At 36.4% G+C, this 20,060-nt stretch overlaps 1 protein-coding gene across 41 annotated transcripts in view; it reads right to left on the minus strand.

Moving 5' to 3' along the window:
* GPHN (gephyrin) overlaps nucleotides 1–20,060 on the minus strand; it is a 300,307-nt gene that overhangs the window by 272,327 nt on the left and 7,920 nt on the right. For 2 of the 41 annotated variants that reach the window (XM_074584953.1, XM_074584952.1), the window contains exon 2: nucleotides 14,358–14,440. The exons of the other annotated variants lie outside the window; for them this stretch is intronic. The gene's annotated coding sequence lies outside the window, so the exon portion shown is untranslated. The remainder of the gene's footprint in view (nucleotides 1–14,357; nucleotides 14,441–20,060) is intronic. 41 annotated transcript variants of the gene reach the window in all.

Here is a 20,060-nt window from a genome sequence, read left to right on the forward strand (position 1 = left end):
CTGAATGGAAGGTGCAAGGCACTGTAACAGTCTTCTGATCTACATAAAATTGAGACTAATACACTGCACCATTCGAAGTAGCTAGAGGTCAGCTAATTGAAGCCTTTTCATTCGCAGCAGGTTCCAGTTCTGAGTCGAATACAATGACTTTAAACAGGCTGCACAGCATCACAAATCATTCAGCTGCTCCTTCTAACTTTCCTTTAGCTCGTTGTCTCACTTTTATATAATCTTGCTCTGATTTTTTGGTTCTATCCCCTTTTATGCAAGTTAAACTTGAATAGAGTATGGTAAAAATTTCAAAGTACGTCTTCTGTAGTTAGCAGATCCTAAATGAAAAGTTGTTTCCCCTCCTACAGTTTGTCAAACTACTTTTTCCTAGAAGCACTCACTATAGCATCTAGAATTCTGCTCTTTGCATTCTGAGACAATGTAATCTTAACTCGGACTGCATGGGATTATCACAGAATGACAGGGGTTGGAAGGACCTCTTGAGATCATCTAGTCCAACCCCCCGGCCAAAGCAGGTTGCACAGAAACGCTTCAGGTGGGTTTTGAATGTCTCCAGAGACGGAGACTCCACCACCTCTCTGGGAAGCCTGTTCCAGTGCTCTGCCACCCTCAAAGTAAAGAAGTTCCTTCTCATGTTTAGGTGGAACTTCCTATGCTCAAGTTTGTGCCCATTACCTCTTGTCCTATCTCCGGGCACCACTGAAAAGAGCCTGGCCCCATCCTGCTGACACCCACCCTTTAAGTATTTATAAGCATTGATAAGATCCCCCCTCAGTCGTCTTTTTTCCAGACTGAAGAGACCCAGATCCCTCAGCCTTTCTTCATAAGAGAGGTGTTCCAGTCCCCTAATCATCTTCGTAGCCCTTTGCTGCACCCTCTCCAGCAGTTCCCTGTCCCTCTTGAACCGGGGAGCCCAGAACTGGACACAGTACTCCAGGTGCGGCCTCACCAAGGCAGAGTAGAGGGGGAGGATGACCTCCCTTGATCTGCTCAACACACTCTTCTTGTTGCATCCTAGGATGCCATTGGCCTTCTTGGCCACAAGGGCACATTGCTGGCTCATGGTCATCCTGTTGTCCACCAGGACTCCCAGCTCTCTTTCCACAGAGCTGCTCTTCAGCAGGTCAGCCCCCAACCTGTACTGGTGCATGGGGTTATTCCTCCCCAGGTGCAGCACCCTGCACTTGCTCTTACTGAATTTCATAAGGTTTCTCTCCACTGCTTTTTCTGCATTTTTGCCCCAAAAGTAAATGCAGTGAGTGAGGAAGAGGATGTGAGTGAAACAGAACATAATTGCTGAGGCTGGGTGAGGGAGAGGATAATGGATGTGAGCACAGGAGTGACTAGGAGAAGGTATTACAATGAGGTAAGAAAGAAGAAAAGCAAGATAAAAGCCTGATGTTGATATAACTTGAATACAGTAGAAAACATTATCACTCCTGTTTAATGTTATGAAACTTCTATAACACTTTTTAGAAAACAGAGTGGTTTTTAGAACATCGTCTACAGAGAGTATGGCATTATGAATTCCATAATAAGCAGTTCTGACACCTGCCAGCTGCCATTCAGTCTTTACTTAATTTTTGACCGTGGTCATTGTATGGCAAATAAATTTTAAGACTGTTAGTTACAAAAATAAAATCTACATGTTTGTCATAGTAACAAGAACAGTAAATTGAGAAAGTCAGACAAATTTTGAGTCACTACTTTGTCTAACTTTTAAAGTACAACATATTGTGAGGGAAAACGTGTCAGTTCCATATTTAGGCAACTTCGAGAAAAACTCATGAATAAATAATTGTGCAAGGAAAGACAAGAGCTGGAACACAGAGAGTATAATTCTGTATTTGCTCATTAAGTTTTCTTAAAATAATAAGAGTATGCAATCCCAGTTTATAATGCTTTACTGCAAAACCATAGATCAACCCTGACATTTAGTTTTGGAGAAAAAAAAAGTTTAACTGCTTACTTTCAACTGCCTTGCACTTGAGTATCAAATGAAAATTTTAATAGGAACCTTTTATCGTTTTTTTAAAGTTAAATCTCACCACTTGTGCAGAGACCTGATTGCCTCTTGCTTCATGCTCTTCATTTATAACCCATTTTCATTTCTCATTCTATGGTGCAAACCAATGAAATGCATTCAATCTCAGTCACGTATCTTTTGACAGCATAGTGTCTTGCAACTCAATGTCCTGCTCCAAAAAACTCATTGACAGAATGTGCCACAGAGATCAAGATCTTAGTAGGACTGATAGGAGCAAGTCATTAGGATGAATAAAGGGAGCAAAACTATATCAAATATTGCATGCACACACTTACACCCTACACCAATTTCCTGTACTCCAGAAGAATACTTTCCCTGGAGGTGAACTGGCAGTAACTTTGTAACATTTTCTACTGGGCACTGTCAACAAGTAAATTATTAAAAAAATTTATACAGCTTACAAGATGTCCTAACAAGAAGCAACACTTTGCTATAGGAAACACAAACTGAAGCAGGGAAGACATGTTGCTAAGTAGACATAGAGCAAGATTTTTTTTTTAAATATATACATAAGTATATACATTTGAAACACCAGCAAATGAAATGGTGGCTATAAAAGTGTTAGATTATATCAAACTATAAATGCAACATCTAATCTTAATGTAAGACTCTAATCCATAAATATTTGTGCCGCTTTACCAGAACAAAAACTTTCAATGTGATACCACACATAACAGAAACAACCTGTTTGTAGAGGCTTGCATGTAATATGCATGCTGAAGGATTTTGTAATAATTTCCAGGTTAAACTCTATAGAAAAAAATGGAAATACGAACTCAGGTTTCTTTACAAATATCACTTATGTGATATTTTCTAATTAAAGGTTATGCAGAAATATCAAATTAAGGGAAATAGCAGAACTACTGCATTTGACTAAAAAATTCCTCAAAATAGATGTCTTGTTTGTGTTTCAATAGGAAGTTAACCTGCCATGCAAGAACAGGAAAAATAAAAATACTAAGTAACTAACTCTAATGCCTATTACAGCATGATATTACACCATATGGATTACAGTCTGAGGCAGTACAATAATTATGTTTTCCTACTGAACACAAAGACAGGCAAAAATAAGTATTCCCTACCCCTGGATATTAGTTTTATTTTTCTAGTCTAAGAGAAATAGAAAATGTGTCACATGCACATTAAGCCATGCCAGGACCGCCCGATTAGAAGATTACTTATATTATACACTTTACAAATGGCAGGCTGGAAAATAGGAAATTTATCCTATTTGTGGAAACTGAACCAGTAAGTCGAAATGCATGCTCAAATTCTTTTCGAATTAAAAAAGTGAGACTTGTCAGAAGGCAACATTCTCTTTCACATTAAAAAACTGTAAGTTTAACAGCACTGACTTATCACCATTTTTATTAGTACGAAAAATGATGCTAGAAGATACTCATGTTCTTCATACAACTTAATGAGCCAGTATTTGCATTTTAACCCCTCAAGTGAGCCCAAACCCAGAAGATATCTACTGAAAAAAAAAAAAAAAACACAAAGACACACACTGATTTTTTTTTTCCATTATGCAGTTATATATATTTCAAACAAAAATACAATGGATTCAATATACATTAGTGCATGAGAAATTCTCACAAGGCCAGTCAATTACCTTTGCAGTATATAACATGAACAAAGTCTGGGAGTTGTATAAGTGAAACAAAAGAAACCCCAACCCCCTTACATAGGCTCATTAAGGAGCTGAACCAACCTAAAAAAAGATACTGCTAATTTAATTTAAAATTTCGTAATCTCACAAAATCTTGTGCTATAAGAACTTCTCTTTAAATATGCAGAATTTATACAGAGGACCTTGTCAGACTGTGGCCTAATACCAAAAGAATAAAAAGGAGAAAAGTCATATAGAACTGCAAATACTAACACCTCTATATTGTGAGTGTTTGTTCCTCACTGTTTCAAATACATTCTAAGAACAAACATTCTTTTTAAATAAGTTTAAAGACTATCTGAAGTTCAGGAAACTTAGGCATTATGTCAAGTGGAAGGAAGAGGAGCAGAGAACAATTTCCCTTCAAAGAACCATACATAACCCATGAAAAACCTGGCAGCAGGTACAGACAAAAGGCAAAATTTTGTCCCTATCTGTCATTTCAGGAGGCTTTTCAGTGCAAGTAGAAACCTCCTTTTGGGATGCTCTGTATCTCCACTAGGTGTTTTGCAAGTATAGCTATGCCAGCCAGGCAATTGTGGCACAGTTATTTGCTTTTTATCAATCCACTTTCTCTTCAAAGAGAACAGATCCTTCATTTATTACTTTACAGGAGAGAACTTTAATTCATTTTATTAATTGTAAGAAAAACTTCATAAAAAAAACAAGCAGACTACAGAAAATGCTGATAAATTATATTATCAAGACTGAATTTCCAGTATTACAAGTCTCAAAAGCTAAAAGTTAAGCAAAATATGTCATAAAAAAAAATAAAAATCTTAAGAGATATGTTAACTCATACAGACTCATACAGATTTATACTTCTTTTCTGACATATCAGCAAAGTAGCCTATACTGCAACCACAACACAGCTGGTTAGCATTTCTGAATTAGCTGAGCAATTTAAAAAAAAAAAACTTACTAGAACATTTTTCTAAACAAATTATAAATGCCTTTAATTAAAAATGAAACTGTTCTGGAATATTGCACTATGTGATTTCTAATGACAATAGCACGCATTTTAACTGACTGAAACTCACCTCCAGAATATTTAACCTTACATCTCCTAAATCAAGCTAGCTTCAAAAAAAGATTAAATAATTTTCTGTAGAAAACATTTACAAAAAAGTGACAGCAACATAAGCATCACAAAACAAATTCAGAAACACAGATGAAAAACTCTGAAATAAAGTGGAGTAACCAGGGCGTGGCTTGACTGAGATGCCACAGATGGGCAAACGCTACTGTTCACTCACATTTCAGGCAACCAATCCAACAGGCACAGGGTAGCAAGTTGACCTCATAAGGATTCAATAGTTCAGATAGCATTGTGAACTGTAGTTTGAGATGGGACCTAAAATTTGTCTGAAGCTGAGCTTCAGAAACGTACCCCCACACACAGACTCAGGAAACAAGCAAAGTTGAAGAGTAAAACAACATTTCCACCCCTCAAGTAAACCTTAATGGATTAACCGCTTAACAGAACAAAAAATAGTATCTAGCACATTAAGGAAAATAACTTATTTCACTCACAGCATTTCTTCAAAAATTAGTATCTGAAATATGCTTTCATTTTTGTTCTGCTCACATGAAATTCTTTGTCAGTCATGAAGGAAATGTTTCTCTTCATGCTTTTTCTTTTTGTTTTTTTTTCCCCTATGAAGCAAGTACTCTGTGTAGAATGCATCTTTCAAAAGAAACCCAAGAATTATCCTGTAGGTTATCTGCTCACAAAAAATAAACATGATCGAAACACCGTGCTATTTGGAGACCCATAAGAAACTGCATCTTCTAAGTAATTTTGAATTCCTTGATTGGATTTGAATCAGTATGCTACCTACACTAGAATTATTCTTAAAATGCTAAGCCTGCTGCTAGGAAGGACCTTGCCAAAAAATATTCCTTCTCTGTAAAATGTAGAATTCCAGTACTTACACAGGGATGACCGTATTATTTTGTGATCTTCATGTAAGAACAGAATGCTTTGTAAAACTGGTATATCAACTTCCAGCTACCCATAGCAGATCCCCGTTAATAAAATCTTAAAAACATAACACTGCTCTACAGGTCAAATTCATTTAAGAAGATTCTGTGTTTCTCAAAATCGGTTGGTTTTTTTTTTTTTCATATGTCATAGGCTGGAAGACTGATACTTTGGGGTAATAGGCTTTTAAACTTATCATAGCAAGTTATTTAATCATGCAGTTCTAGCTACAGACGTATTCGCTGCACTCATTCATTAAATACAGTGTCCTAATTTCATAACAGAAGACTGCAGTGACCTAAAGATTTCTTACCTACACTTTGTTAATGTAAAAATAAGCAAGCTAGGTGAAGTCAATCACCTCTGTGCTCCATTTCCCAAATTCCGATTATTCCCACAGGCCATTCAAGAAACAGTGATGTGGTAATAGTACACTGGAATTAGTTATATTTGGAGAATGGGAAAATCATAGGAAAGCAGCACAGAAAGAAGGTAAAAATACTCTAGTCTACCAGAAAATGTTATGGTTCGTGATTTAAAATATTTAGTTTAGTACTAGGTTTTTCTTCTTGTATGAGCACTAATCTGTATTATGGTAGCACACAGCTGTCCTATTTTCTAAGTGAAACAGAAATCCGTAACAAAAGGTTTTCTACACTCAATTTACAGTGTATGTAGCTGAGTGTTTCATAGCTTGCATTAAAATACAGTTAATCTGAACTAACAGGTTTAGAAAAAGCTGTACTGACCTCATTAAGGTCAAGTCAGCAAACATTAATTGTACAGAGTATCCTCAAACACTTTCAGGACCCTTTACATTCTGGGACAATACAGAGCTGTCCAGAGTAGGTCAGTATCTGCAGCATACTGAAGAGTTTTCATCTTAAGATTTGCCCCTTACAATCATCGTGCCTCAAATGAACTACATTTTCTTGACAAACTAAAGCCAGCATCAAAATAGGAACCTTTAGCAAAGAGATCAGATGCTCTGCTATTCAGAAGTTTTGATCATAAATTTCCAAAACACACGCTGCAATTTCTAACAGCCATTACAGCGTTCAGCTTAAAAGTCTCTGAAAGTTCTGCATACCAAAGTGGGCCACGTGTTTCTTTGACGAAGTCTTTAGTATTTCTTCTGTTGTACAAATCTGTTATATGGACAGATGTATAGACAAATAAGAAAAAGAGATTATGTTGGGGTTTTTTCTGCTACTGTTTTTACTATACAGATTAAATAATTACTTTTCCATTAGTTCTCTTTTGATCACCAGAACGTCATTACTTTGTAGACTTTCTTCACTCCGATCCAATATTTTTGAGCACAAGATTAATTATAAGAAAGTGTTTCTGTCATTTCTTAAAATAGATTCTGAGTGGGAGCACATGCCATCATGATGCTGTAACTCATCAGGAAATTATGATGCAGTACTGTCTTATTCTATAGGCACCTGCTAGTTAAGATATGGCCAAGGTCATATCAGCACTTCTAGTGTTTGTCAGGACATTTTTCCTTATCAGATTACAAGAAATACAGCAAACACATTGTTTTTTCAAGAAGAAAAAAAAAATAAGTTGGAACCAATCACTTTTAGTAACTTCAATTTCAATTTTGCATAGAAGCGCCACTACCAAAAAAGTTAAAATACAAAATCATAATTGTGAAAATAGTAAATGTAACTAATTAAAAAATGCAGAAAACTACACCTAGGATTTATTTATCAAGTAAAGTGAAAAACTGAAGCGAGGAGAACAGACTTCATATTTTATTTCTTTATTCTTTTTTAAGTCATATGGCATGTAAATAAGGGTTTGGGGAAGAAGGCTAGGGAGAGCTCCCCCAAACTTTTTTCTCTGCTTGTTACAATCTTCTTGAATACTACACAAATCAGTTTTGATATGGGAAGACACATGAACAAGATTACATCAGAGAAACCATGGAAGTAAAACCTTCCTAAGTAAAACAGGCAGTTATTTTTCATTTCTTTAAAAAAAAAAAAGTTATTATTTAACTTAAACAACTGGAAGGAAAACCTGATTGTCCAGCAAATTTATCCCTTCAGTTGTACCAATAAAGCTTTCAGGCTGGGTGATCCCAGAAATTTCTGAGTGCTAAGACATTTTTATTTAAATGTCAACAAAAAACAGTGATCCTGCTGTTACAGTATTCAAATACTTCATAAACATTCTTGACATTGTTTCCTCATCTGCATGGCTTCTGAATCCATGGTAGCATGTAATAAATGCATTTTTGCATACAAGTAAAACTCAGGCACTCAAGTCCTATACGAAGCAATCCAACAAACACCACGGGATTTCCCTAAAAATAGAGATACACTGAATTTTTCTGGTGGAAACTTTAGAGAAAATGAAAGCTCCACCAAGACATATGCTAAGAGGCTCATAGGCAAGGTAACACAGAGGTTACACCTGCACACACGCACCCTGTGAAAGGACGGTGGTGGATGCTGCGTAAGAGCACTGCAGAGTGCACAAGGGTCTACAAATGGCTTAGGACTACCAACCCACAACTTTTCCTGTAGATCCATACTGGATTACAGCAAGTATCACAGAGGTAAGGAACTTGGATTTAATTCCCTACTAGCCTATGGGGATTCAAACACACTCATTTATTTCCCAGAAGAGTGCTTTACTTAAGAAACTAAATCAGCAACAAGGACCATACTGTACCCTAACAGCTGGGGCACTCAACTGGGAAAGAAGACCTAGATTCTAGTCCCTGCTCCACGGACTATTTCTGTTTTGTTACTTGCCCTCTAACAGAAAAGAAAACGCAACAACCATCGAAAATGCAAAGATTTGAACCCTGTTTGTTCTCTTCCCTCCCGCTGCATGGTCCAAACTGCTAATTTTAAGATATTGTAGCATCACCACATCTATGTCTCTTTTTGGATCTAGTCTATGAAGTGTTACAGAGACTTGTTTGATTGACAATTTATATCTCTTCAGAAATACAAGACTTCTTCGAATTTGGGCACCTCTTCAGCCATGAAGCTTTTTTAATTTCAGAAGTGCACGGCTAGGCATGTAGCTTTTTACAGCACTACTCCACAGAGAGAATAAAGGCAATGCATTCCATTTTAAAGAATACTTAAAGCTTCTTCTACTTTTAATGCAGCATTCACTGGAGCAACCACAATAACCCCAAATGAGTATTTGCAGCACTGGATCAACAGAGTATTCTCTTCTCTCCAGAGCACACAAACTCTAGTAAATCCACCTCACAATTCTAAAACAATGACTCAACCCCTTCCTCTGCCACCAACATCCATCACCACATAATATGCTAACATTAATCTTCTTGTGTAAACAGCAGCTTTTTTGCTTTTTTTCTTTTTTTGCAACTTGCATCTTTTGGATCATGTATTATTTTTTCCCTCCATCCAAAATATATCTAAAAATCTTCAATCGACCCTTAAAACACACAAGAAAGATAACATGCACATAGGTGGACCAATATGATAAGTTAGAGTGTGAAGCATTTGTTCATTCTTTTAGAAACTGTTATATGCTTTCAAATACCACATCAAGTTAAAACTACTAATCGTGCTTTGCATCTTCAACTTCTCATCTCAAATTCTTATTCCCCGATGCAAGGAGGGATGCAGTCAGAAGTAAAACCTCAGATGTAAGAGGAAGGCAAAAATATATCACTCCGTGTATGTCAATTCCAGTGGATTAGCAGTGCCTCAGTAAATTAAGAGGTTTGCAAACCTTAATTATTAAAGAAATATATAGTTATTACTCTTATAATACTATTTTAACTTCAAGTCTGTCCTTCAGTTTAGTGACTGCACTTCAGCCCTCATCCAGAAAGGTAAACCTTTGGTGATATTGATCACGACAGACTATGAAGAAAATCAAAAGCCTCTTGACTCTGTTAGAGAAAAGTATACAACAAAAATATACATTAGATACTTCTAATATACAGAATTGTATTTCTCTGAATTAGCTAATTTGAATAGACCGGTGAATCGATACAGACTTTTGTTCACTACAGAATAGACAAACTATTTCTACAGAATTTTAGCTATTCAGATAACAAATTCTATACTATTCTGTTAAAAAAACCAAGGAACAAAAGAAAATGAGACCAAGGACAAAGCTGTGTCCACGTCATGCTTTCAAGACATTTGATCCTGGTTACTTAATGTGAAAAGGCTTAGTAAGAAATAATATTCAAGCACAGAAAAATCCTAAAACAACACTCACTGTCTTTCAACAAAGAAAACCTGAAGTGAAAAAAAAAAATTATGTGTGTTCTAGGAGCATCTCTCAACTGCTAAATTTTGTTTTTAAAAGTGACCTGTAGCCCCTTGATGCAGGGACTGCTATATAAATATTTAATAAATGACATCTGATTTAATACTCAAATTGACTATGGCCTCTAGGAATCTCCAACTTATATACTACATTATAATAATTCTATAAGTGTTTCCTAAATAACCAACAGAAGTGTTTTACTAGTAAGCCATATTTTAAAAGCCAGGCTGCAGTAGCCAAAGCTAATTGACAAAGTGAATCCAAACTAATACATGAATCCAGGTTTATTCAAGAACCTCACGTATCAGTTTAGCATCAGTTCTTGTCCTCAGAGACTTTAAAAAGCGTGTTGTTTTTTGGTTTTGGTTTGTTGGTTTTTTGTTTTTTTGTTTTTTTTTTTTTAGCATGTAGCCTATCTGGCATATAAGTTTCAAGACTTCCTTTTTACCTGTGAATTTGCAAAGTACTTACATAAAAGAAATCTGCAAAACGTATAAATAAAAAATAACATAAGCTGGCAGAAAGAACTTCATACAGATTTACACAGCGAGCAATGCTATCAGTTACAATCCAATATCTGAAATTACATCCAATATAGAATAAATCACAGAACAGTGATAAGCTGTGCAGCACTGCTAGCTTTAAATGTCTTTAAAGCATGTCCCTACTGAAATGATCTCATCTGGGCACCCAATAAAAGGATTTTCTTCAATTACATTCACATAACATGGTTAAAACCCCAGTCTGTATCTTAAGATGCATCATCAATGCAAAGTAATTGACATTAGATAGCTATGTAACAGCCCAGAGGAACATTACAGATGTATTAACATAGACTTAAATGGAAGCAACACAGTTAAAATGTATACTACTTTTTTTTTTTCCTATAAAGGAAACTCCTTGAAAGCATGGAAGCTGCATTTCAATTTCTGATTCCATTGAAGGGACAAGAAAAGGAGACAAATCTCCAAAGGCTCCTAAACAGTTATGAGAAGCTAAACACGTGTAAAGTACAAATGCTATTCACCAACTGTAGGAAAACAATTAGCCAACAATGTAAACAGAGAATAGATGTCCTACAGGCTGCGTACCATTATTTATGGTAAAGCCAAAGAGTGGGACATTGCTTCCTTGCACTGATCTATAAAATGCCTGTATTTCTGAAGAAAGGGAGCAGATAGATTAGTGGAACAAGCTAGCAAATTCCCTATAGGTACTTTTTGCTTGGCAGAACACCACATACAAAGGCAAACTAGACTTTTCTACCTGTCTCACTCACAGGTAGACAAAAAAATGCAGCAGAACACCGAGTCCAGCCTAACAAAATCTACTTTCTACAAGAGAAATGACTGGCTTAGTAGGGGGAGAGCAGTGGATATTGTCTACCTTGACCTCAGTAAGGCACACACAGCTTTGCTTCACTTATTAAACTGTCTTTATCTCAACCCATGAGTTTTCAAACTTTTGCCTTTCTGATTCTCTCCCTCATCCCGCGTAGGGGCAATGAGCGAGCGTCTGGGTGCGGACTTAGCTGCTGGACAGGGTCAACCCACCACAATCACCTTCAGTGATTTCTTTCAATGACTTCCTTTGTACTGCATTAAAGCAGTACATACTCCAGATACATCCTCCTGGACAACAAACTACTTGAAAGTTCACTGGCTGTGAAAGGAAAGAAACACAGGAAAAAAAATGAAGTCTTGAAAGAAACAACATTAACACCATGGTCAAAAATGATAACATTTACATGCAGTTATATATGGAAAACACATTCTTCTCAGAGCTACGCTAAAAAGGGAAAGAGGGAATGGGGGAAATGAAAGTATTTAATCAAGTTGCCTAAGAAGTCATTCAGGAATGCAAGGCAAAGTGGAAGAGAAGCCTTGTCATCTGTCAGATTTACAAATAAATAATTAAAATAAATAATTATGAATATTGACCTGATAAAGAAAACTTAAGATTCCAGGAGACGTCAACTGGAGAGTATTTGGAACTGGAGAGCAGTTCCAAATAAAAAAATTCCATGAAAATAAGCACTTGACATTTAGTACAAATTCAGTAAGAAAACTCTCAATCTAGTTGCATTCAAGCGGTTGGCTTTTTCACCTAACACCAAAAATAAACTGAAGAAGATACATGATATATTTGATCAACAAACTGTATCAAGGCACATACACCTAAAGAAGAAAAAAAAAACTGTAAAGTAAAGAACACTGCTAAGAAAGATTTAAGCATAACTTGTCATGTTACAGGCAAAAAAGATATTACTGTCAGTCCCAAAGGAAGTATGCCGTTATCAATTCACAAAGAACAACTCTTACAAAAGGACAGAAATAACAGTAACTGAAAAGTATTTTCAATACAAAAATAGCAGAAAAGCACCGAAAAGCCATTTCCAGTACTTAGCCAGCACAATTTAAACCAAATGCAAAGATGAAAAGTCAGGGATGAAGGAAGACGACAGAAAAGGAATATGTTGGCTTTACTTCTTTATTTTCCATTGCTTTTAAAGAAGAGCTAAGGGGTTTTTTTAATGCTTTATTCTCTTGCAAGCATTAAGAAAGTAGTGCGCATTTTGCTTAATGGTGAGGAAGTGAAGGGAGAGAGGAACTACTGAAAATCTTGGGAGTACGTTTTTTAATTTCCTCCTCCTTTCTTCAGAACTTTTCTTTTTTTATATTAGTTGTAATAGGAGCCATAATTAAATTCTGAAACCTCACCAAATACCCAGTAGTTCTATACAGGTTAAGAAAGAAAAGTAATTACAATAAACGGAATCTAATGTCTCCTGAAAGAAGACAAGACATTACTAAAGTAGGGGCAAATTCACAGATCAACCAGACATCACTAGAAGTAGCACAATCACTTCAAAAAAACAGGAAGCCAATCATTTAGTATCAAAGAGAAAGAGAAATATCCCACAAACAACCAACATATGCCTCTGTGAGCATCATTAAGTGAATGGAAGACAATTGAGTTTTGGGCCACTATATGTAGCCACAGGTCACTGACTCTCAAATTGCAATCAGTGGACAATGGGTGATGCACAAGGCTACCAGATGTGATCATATCCATTCCGTCTCTTTTAAAGAGTGTAACTTCTGATTTTTCCAACTGAAGTTTGATAAAAGTGCACTGTAGTAATTATACAAATTTTGAGGGCCAGACAACAGTATATTCCCTAGGAACATGGGGCACTAATGCCTTGGCCAAAGACCAGTTTTTCTCATGCATTTTTACCAAAAGGAAAAATCCCAACTTCTTTCTACTGGCAGCAACTCGTTTTCCTTCTCTACTGAGTGGGCACAAACATTTACTCATAGGAAACCAAGAGAAACTGATTGAAAACTAGCTTGGCAAAATACTGTCATCTGGATCAGTTCACATTTCGTTCACCCCATATATGTGAACAATTTTGCAGGGATAAATGAGAGCTCATGGACAGGATTACTTCTCTGGGTAGGATTAATTTCACCATTAATAAAATGAAATAAAAGAAGAATTTATCATAAAGAATTGCTAAAAGATTCAATATTTTTCAACTTTGAATAAGGCTCAGTGAGGTATTTTTAAGGAGAGACTATTGGAATTACAAGCATTTGGTGTACTCGGTTTATTTCTCTATTCTTTTTTATAAAAATTTTTCCTAATTTTGCTGCTGTTAAGCAATGTGTTAAACTTTTCTAGTGAATGGGACTCTTGAAGATACATAAGAGAGGCACAATCATTAAGCACACAAATCTTTTTCCCTGTTTAGCTGGTCTGCTTTCTATTAACAGCCTTCACGCCTCATTTGTATAACCTCAGTCTCTACATTCTTTGATAGAAGCTATACTTTATGATATGTTTTTGATTTATATAATGTGGCTATCGGTCTCCTCTATACTTCCTTTTTCTCCCACTTCCCACAAAATTCCATTTTTATTATTAATCTTTAACTTTTTCTTCTAGAAGCAGTGGGGTTTAGTGTTAGGATTGCTTTTTCAGTGACTACAGCATTTCAGTATTTTATGCTATTTTAAAAAACACACTTCCACTGTAGATGTATCTTAATACTGGAGATGCTACTCACATTGCAACTTGCAAAACTCAGTTCAGCTAGCTACCTTTATCTCCAAGCACTGCATTGGATGCCAAAACCATGGTCTATACATAATTAGTAGCCACGGAGACCATTGAAACATACAATACCGGACAAATGCATGGACCAGCAGGCTTCTGATTTTCAATTAAATAAGGCCTTAAATAAATGCAAATGGTCTACTGACCACAATTACATAACTAAACTATCTGTCCTCCTTCGTCATCCCAATCCCTCCCTCTTTTTAAGAAAATACCAAGAGTCCCAAAGCCTGACTTACCCAACTAGCTGATGCCTGTGATTGGTTGTTCCAGTTACCTCCATCACATGGGTAACAGTCCACTCAAGAGAAAGGTAATGATTCTGTTCAGGTCAGCAAGAAGAAGGTATGCAGGACAAAAGTGAAATTAGAAAATGATCTTGCATGCAGATGTTTTAAATAGCTGGCATACAGACAGGTGTTCAACAAAAGAAAAATAAGTCAATAGCATATCAACTGTCATTTAGTACATATCAGGTTAGCATCCTCAAAGTTAGCGTATTAGCTAATCTGACTGGTAAAGACGTGCTTAGAAAAAACTAGATGAGTGTTAAGTATGATGACAGATTGAATGGTGCCAAAGTGGTCCCCCAATCAGAAGGCAAATGAGATCTGGTAGAAATGGGTAATTTGTCATATATATATATATAAAAAATTTAATTATTATTTGATATATAATAAATGTTTATATATATATATAAATAATACATATATAGTCTTCAAATTACTTCTATCAGGCATACTGTAGTGAAGAAGTTACAAAAACTAAGTGTTAGAAGTTTTGACTATTAAAAATTAACACATTAATAAAAAGAGACCCTACCTGCCTGTAAATGCATAACATAGTGCTCACCTTTTCCCAAATTTAACACCGCAGAAGTCAAATGTTCAGCTCTTCTAGTTTCCTAATGTATCCAAGTTACCAAATGTTCAGCCCTTTGTTAAGCACAAATGCGTAGCATAGCCTTCATACTCACCTAGCTATTACTCGTATCAATCAAAAAAGTTTATATACAAAATGGGAAAATATATCTTGACTTACCCCCTCTTCAAAATAATTTTCTATAATGGGCAAATCCTTCCCTCCCTTCACTATGCTTTTTTCCTGCTTGATATTCAGTGAAGGCAGGGTCTTTGCTTGTCAATCAGGACAACCTAGCAAATACCAGTGAGAGAATACCTAGCCTGACAAAGCAACACTTGCAAGAAAGGAGACAACACTTAGATAAAGGAGTGCCAAGACTATCTTCTGCATTAATGCATAGGACAAAACCAACACGTGATTACATCTGTTTGAGCTGTGGTCAGAAAGCTGAAGTCCCACCTCCCACCTTTACCTATCCCACCTGTGCAATCCAGCCCCTCCCTCACACAGTCACTCCTGAGGTCCCTCACCGAGTTGATTCAATTTATTCAGGCTGCAGAAAACTAATCGCTCAAAAAGAAGAATAGTTTTCAATTAAGTTAGCCAGTTAAATTTGTTTTGCACAGAGTGAAAAATGGCAGGCATAGAAGAGTAGTAAACAAAGAACGGAATCTAAGAACTTCGACAGTAGAGGTGAAAAATTGCCAGCCTTGCTCACCATTCACCTACTGGAGCAGAAGCCTGCAGAGCTCAGTGCTGAACCACATCACACAGCTGACTCAGCTGGAAAGGATCCCTTTTTTCTGGCAGGTTAGGTTTCAGCTGTTTTGGTTCCCTGTCTGCATGGACACACAACAGGTTACGCCAGCACAGCGCAGCATGGGAGTGAACAAGCAGCAGTGACGACAGAACCATGCCCAAAATTCCACGGGGCATAAGATTAAATCTGGACAGAGTCCTGTTGGGCTCTAAAGCAGTGACCAGTTATAGCAGACTGCATGGTACACCCGAAGAAAATTATCTCTGAATAACACAGCTTGAAATGTAGTGAATGCAGGAAGATAAAATCCCTGACAAAGTGCTACCTGTATTTTCCTCACAGACAAGTGAGCTAGGTAGAGGGAGGGCCTGTTCAAACTAAGTATTAGTGTAAACATGCTTTTTCTGACATTTCTTCATCTATAACTTTTACAAAAATTTTTAATTGTGTGGCTTATTTTGGACATTTGAAATACTTTTACTTACTACTGAATTTTACTTTAGGCTACCTTAAGAGTAATTTCAAGGGTAGTTAACAAAAGGCATTTCTCACACCTCTTTAGGTACTTTCTCCAGAGTATTCAAAGGATACACCCCCGCTCACATCACCCTCACAAAATGCACAGGAAAAGACCAAGAGCCGGTATCTTTCCAGACACTTTCCACCACCAGGAAAGTCTCCTCAGTGTTACCCACCGGAAGACACACAAGAATTATAGGAGGTACACACAACCTTGTGGAGGCAAAAATAGAGAATAGTGTGTCTATATTAGTGTTTCAGTTTGGTTCAAGAGTGGTGCTTTCAAGCTGTCTCCTGATGGTTCCCAATCACCATTCTTTGGTTCACACTGCAGAGAAGGACCAAAGCACGAATGCTAAATTCATTTTGGACAAAACTAAAAAAGGTACTCCAAGAGTGCACCTAATGCACTCCAACCATTATTTAGAGTTCAGTCCATGGGTTTTGAGCTAGCATGAAGCAAAACACTGTGAACAGCGTGCATGTGGAGCCCCCAGTACTATGTTGTTTGCTCCACAAATCTGCTTCTCTTAGGGAGTACTACTTCCTAAAGTAGACTTTACTTAAATTGAATGAAATCACAAAAGGTAAGTTAACTTACTGAATTACAGTCAGAAGACTTATATAGGTACAACACAATAGGAAAGATCTTTTTAAAAAAAAAAAAAACCTATCTACTTACCATTGCAGAACTGAGAGAGCACCTAATTACCCAAATATAAAGAATTACTGCATCTGCCTGTTTTTTCTCCTGCAATGGCTGCTAGTTGGAATCTCAGCATCTAGGGTTTTAAGTTTAAATTTATGCTTTGGATGAATTATAATATATATTTTGCTATTGCCTCAAATGGCTCCAGGCTGATGTTTTCACAATATCTTAAACACAAACGAAGCTCTTGAATGTGCCCTAATTATTAGATACTTTCTAGATGCTAATGAGATCTCAACCATTCATTTTAAAGTGGTTTTGTCTGCATATTTTCCATATGCACAGCTGAATTTACTTTTTAGAGGCTGAAGTACAGGTAGAACAGTTCTAGCAGGTGTCTGTTCGGTGCAGAAAAAGGATACTAGGAACAATGTGAATACAAAGACTTGCTAAAATTCTTGGGGAGGGTACCATAAACTGCTACTATTCTGGCAAGACATACTGAAAATTATTACTATTTCACATCTAAAATCTCCCTTACGATTTGATGAGCCCTCACAGCATCTTACACATAACAATAACCAAATATAAGACACGCTATCAAGGAATTAAGAGATTTTTCTAATATTAAGTATAATCCATGATGTCCCAGTTTAATGCTATACAGAAATTTGCCTCAGATGCCTTTTCGAGAAAGATGTTCTGTTCATCAAAGAACTCAAAAAAGTCTACTTGAATCCTTTTCTGACAAAACAATGGTGAAGTGACAACTAGTATTTTCACTAATTCTCTTTGATCAACTGCCAAGCCAAAGAGAAAAGTCATGTACTGAAACCATTGTGCATAAACTAGAGCTATACCCTTTGGAATAAAGAAATAGGAACAGGCAGGTGAGCATCCTTGAAGCTTAACGATCACAGGAGATTCTTCAGCAGTTGCTTTTTTCAGCAGTTGCTTTTAACATGAACTTTAGAGTTTCCATTTTGATCTTTGATGCTTGGAAAAGAAGCCTGAGTCTCACTCAGATAAGAAGGTCCTGCACACTGGAGACACTAGTAATAGTTTTAATTCTTAGTCCGCTGGAAATTAACCGGCAAGATTAGACCTTAAGGTTCTACAGCTTACCTCCCTACTGTGGAACAGAGCGTGTTCCTAAAAAACAGATGTCAGAATAGCATTAGGTTCTGGAGCAGTTTAAATATACTCAACTTGAACCATATACATCTTACCAACATGACCATTCCCAGTTTCTTGAAGTTCTGTGCCTTGCGTTCTGTCAAAAGAATTATGCCATACAGCATTATCCTGTAGTCACATTTACTTGAAAAAGTTGTAAGATTTCTCTCAAAAAATCTCAACATCCTTTTAAGTCTCCTAGTTTATTCTATGTAGCTTTTACTTTCTTCTTTTATTTATTTTGCTACATAAATACCAGAACAAATGTCTGTATGTCCAGAATGGTTTGGAATCCCTCGCAATGGGAAGCTGGGAGGGAAGGAAATTCCTCACCCCCTCCCCCAACTTTTCAATCTGTTCGATTAAAGTAATCATTAAAAAAGCCTACCATCAAGTATATTCTATAATAATTAGAAGTACTTTCATTTAGATTTAGCTGTAGCTAGGGAGTTAGACGTCATTCATCTATCAAGGCAAAGAAACATGATTAGAATGACTATCTAAGAAGGAATTCTTTCAGGACATCTTAATGACAGTAGGAGAAAGACCCAGAGATTACAAAACATTCCCCCAAAACTTTACCTTATATACCATTTGTTCTAAAATATTCTCAAAATTTTCTTAAAAGTATTAAATCAGAGCACAGCAGCAATGCTGAAGTTTTAATCAGAGGGAGTTACACACATGAGCACCTGTTGCAACTTTTTCCCAGCATCTCTGGAGTTTTCTGAGTATTATGTACAGAAACACTTTGTCCCTGCACTATCTTTTAAAGACACGTTTCACAACATTTCTCCTCAGTATGCCTTATTTACAGCTTATTTTTCCAGCAATTTAGAGGAGCCTTGAATTGCTGTACGCTTAGTTAATGTCTCCCCTTGAGTATTCAGACAACTAAAAAGGAAAATGAAGCTAAAAAAAAAGAGGAAATGAGAAGTACCTATTTCCTTTAATCTTTGCTTTTTTCTGCTTTTTCTGGAAACAACAGGCAGTTTTCTCAATAGATATGTACTTACTTTTAGGCATCTTGACGCTTTCTCCCGATTTTTTTCTGAGATGAAGATTATGACAGGGAGTACGTAATCTGAAACAATTTTAATCTTACCATCTAATCTTACCATCTACACTGCTATACCCCTACTCTACAGCATATAAAAGAATCATGTCAGTGGGAAACTACCCAATACCTATTTGAATTCATGGAAATCTTCTTCCAGAAACATACACTGCCACTCAAACTTTCTTAAAACAAGATTTACAAGTACCTAGGTAAAAGGATACATACCTGCCTGACATCAATATCTTCTCTTTTACAGTCTGGTCTGTCTTCATAATCCCACAAAAATTGTTTCAGGAAGGGGTAAGAAATAGCAGAGTAGAAGTGTCTTGGTTTGCCAAGTTCCTAACCAGTTCCACATTCAATGTCTCTTCAAGAATTACTGGATGAAGGCTTTACAGACTTTATCTCAGGCCTTGCTATCAATCCTTCCCTAAATTGCCTATCCCAGGCCATTTAAAGCAGCTTGCTAAGAGAAAAGGGGGTCTTATCTTTTTTAACAGCAAACTCTGCCTATTCTGTCATTTGCAGAGATCCTAGGAACCTTCCACTTCTTAGCCAGAACTGCAGGATTCTTCACTGCAGTTCATTTTAATTCCTAAAGAATGGATATTGTTCTTTATCCATACAAATTCCCATAAAAAAATTCTGAATAACAGCTCCCTTCCTAGATTTCCTAGATTTCAGTATGAATTTAAATCCCCCACAGCACACATTACCAAAAAAAAACCCAACCAAAAAAAAAAAAAAACCAAAAACCCTAAAAACAAAACACCAGGAAAAAAAAAAAAAAAAAAAAAACAACCAAAGAAAAACACACCATATACTTAAATTTCTGGTTCCCACTTTTAGGTCTCAAAAGCCACATATGATATAGAGGAAAACCAACAAAGTAAATAAAAGAAAGATTTTTCAAA

This window comes from Larus michahellis, chromosome 4 (assembly GCF_964199755.1).
Source record: "Larus michahellis chromosome 4, bLarMic1.1, whole genome shotgun sequence".
Taxonomy (NCBI): domain Eukaryota; kingdom Metazoa; phylum Chordata; class Aves; order Charadriiformes; family Laridae; genus Larus; species Larus michahellis.